A 3427-nucleotide genomic window follows, 5' to 3' on the forward strand; every position below is an offset into this window, starting at 1 on the left:
AAATTTTAATTAAATTACTTGCAGCAGTATGGATTTGTAGATATTTATTTTATACTTTAGATTATAATTGAATACTATTTATTTTATTGCTCAGATTGCTCCAGTTTTGGTTACTTGGAGATCTGTAAGTTAGCTCCTGAGGCCCTAAGCATTTTTTTCATTAAAAATATTGAAATGAAATTTTTAAACTTTATTTTTGAAAGTATTGGGTTAAAGATAATGCATTTCATTAACATTTGTCTCTAATTCTCAGAAATTATGATGAATACTCAGGAATTCTTTTTTTTTTTCTGGTCTTTTGTCTTTTTAGGGCCGCACCCGAGACACACAGAGGTTTCCAGGCTAGGAGTTGAATTGGAGCTGTTGCTAATGGCCTACGCCTCCATGCCATGTCTGTGACCTACACCATAGCTCATGGCAATGCTGGATCCTTAACCCACTGAGCAAGGCCAGGGATCAAACCTGCAACTGCATGGTTCCTAGTTGGATTCATTTCTGCTGTACCAAGACGGGAACTCCTATTTAGGAATTCTTACAAGCAAGGGAGAGCTAACCTACACATTGTTTTCAAATATAATCAAATTCTTATGATTATCAATACTAACAAGTAGATACAGTATAGGTTTAGTTAGTAATTACTGATTTTGATTTTTGCAGTATTGTTTGTGCACTTTAGCGTATATACTTCCTTTTTGGTTGTTCGTCTCAAGTCCTGGTTCCTTGAAGAGCTTGCCAGCCCTACACTCAATAACTTAAGGAAAGCATGCAGGAGAAAATAATCTATCCTTTGTGTGATGATTATGCAGAACAACTGTCTGGGTAGCACCAGTAACTACCCAGGTGTCTAAGTTAAGATAGTACTTTTGCTTCTGCTTTACCCCTGTCTTTTTTACTCTCTTTCCCACAAAGGGGCAAGGCTGAACAGAAGAAAGTTAACAGCTGTAATTAAGATCAGACTCAGGAAAGAAAAAGGGGAATAAGTTATAATGAAATGAGCCCATATATTTACCACAGGAAATAGACAAGTGAGGAGGAGGTAAAATTAGAAATTAGAAAGGATGCTGCCCATGTCTTTTTGGAAGGGAGATGAGCAGGATTATAAGAGCTAAAACGTCTCACATCCATGGTGGTTGTAAGCAGTAGCTGTGAGGTCCCTCCTGGTGGATTGGAAACAGGCAGAAACCATATCAGGTTAATGCTGGACAGGAACTGAGTTTGGTAACAGGAGCCTCTCACATTGTGAATTTTAATAGCCTAATGTAATGAAGCCTCTTGATTCCAAAACTCACTTCCAATCTGTTAAAAAAGAAGTCTAGAGATTTATAAACATGAAGATTTCTCTGTTTCTTTCCAAAAGATTTGGATTCAGTTTGTGGAGCTTCCCAGAAATTTGTAATTTTAAGTCTCCTGGGGACTTTTAGTGATTGGTCAAATATTTAGGCTGATTTTCCTCTGTCTGTGATAGACTTTTTGTGCAGGATTTGAATCGCATGGGGGAAATGGTGAGTCTCTTGGATTTAATATAATTTGTTATTGGAAGGGCTTATATACTAAAAATTTGGCCCTTACTTTAGATAAATAAAAGAGTAAGGTACCCAGGACCTGAAATTCTAATCTAACAGCTCATACATTATGGGCAGGACAGGAGATATAAATTTGCAGGAGCCAGAGAAAAATGAAAATGCACAGACTCTTGTTCAAAAATGATTGAGAATGTTAAGGCAGCAACAACAGAGCAGTAAACCAAGTGTGGGGCTGTTCTAAGCAGGAGGCCCTATCTAATTGGATCTAATCCTGCCTGAATTGCTGGCAGGATTAAGGATAGACAATCATTTCCCAGATATAGTGTAAAGTACTCAATATCATCATTAGCTAAGCATTTTCTTCTCTAGTAATATGGTATACACTATAGGGCAGGAACATCAAATTCTTCTCTCTGTTCATATGGAAGAGTCTTAGTTGTTGATGAAATTCATATGTTTAAAATTAAAAAATCAGTGTCGACTTAGGCTTTGAAAAGAAATATATATATATTCAATAATGTAATAATTTTGTACGTGGATAGATGGTTATTAAACTTATTATGGTGATCACTTCGTAGTATATGCAAATGTCAAGTCACTATGTAAGTACACCTGAAATACAATATTGAATTACAATATATGTAAATATATATATGTATACCTATACACACATATACATATCTATTATATAATACATAAATATATATCTTACCTCTACCACTAATGAAAATGGATCAAACACAGAATAAATATTTTTGGTCATCATCGACCTTCTTGTGCAATCCAAGAAACCAGTATTTTATTTTAATACTGTTCTCAACTAAAAGGCAAGGGGTATTAAAGGAAAGTAATGGATCCCATATCTTAAGGAAGAGAAATATGAGAGTATGTCTAATTCTTATCCAAAATGGGCAGTGTTGAAAGAACAAAGAATCTGCACAAAAAAAGTCTCATTAGTCAAGTGGCGATAATTTGAACTTAAACCACCACCATCACCACAGTAATAGTACAATAATAATAATATTGTTATTGTGTTACTTTGAACAAGGTTTGCTATGAAATTCAGTGAGTTCTTAATGCCATTCCAAAGAGAACCATTTGTATAAACATTATTTTAAAAATACAATGCAAAAGAAAGGTATAATACTTAAATTTACAATGGTTTTTTTTAACTAAGCAGGACCCTATGAGGCCTCCCCAGGAAAGACCCCCACACATCCTTTGTCTGCCTCTTGTTTACAGAAAAGCTTAGTCTCCCAGGTCTCCCCTAAATCACAAAAGGATGGCTCAGGTGTTAATGATTTTAAGAATATGAGCATGTAGTTACAAAATAAAATAGAGGTGGGCCAGGGAAACTGGCAACAGTTTAAACAATTTAAACAATTGATCAGAGCAGAATCAGAGATTCATTACTTCCTTCCTAAAGGACATAGGTAAGAATGTCTGATGCACATTCCTGAGATGTTTTGCATGTAATAAAACCCCACCAGATGGGAGAAGCTAACTGTATGATGACCATGAGCACATAAGCTCCAGACTTGTTGGAGGCTGAGAACTGATGATGTTAACCCCTGTTACATCACCTTCCAACGTGCTTCACCATCAACCAATATGAGAAAATTGTGCACAAGGTGATCATGCATCTGTGATTCTCTCCCTCATCTTGCCTCTAAAAAAAACACTTCCCTGGAAGGATCAAGAGGGCAGGAATAAGACGTGGCTTTCACCATCTCCTAAAAACACATCAAGGAAACACATCTACATGTAGAAAGATTTGCATAGAACACTTACTGAATGCTGGCAGAGGACATTATCCCTCCAAAAAGGGCAAGAAACCCTCCACATAACTGGGTATAACAAAAGGGAAAAAAAAGAGAGAGGGAAAGAAAAGGAAACAGGAAGGG

This window comes from Phacochoerus africanus, chromosome 1 (genome assembly GCF_016906955.1).
Source record: "Phacochoerus africanus isolate WHEZ1 chromosome 1, ROS_Pafr_v1, whole genome shotgun sequence".
Taxonomy (NCBI): Eukaryota; Metazoa; Chordata; class Mammalia; order Artiodactyla; family Suidae; genus Phacochoerus; species Phacochoerus africanus.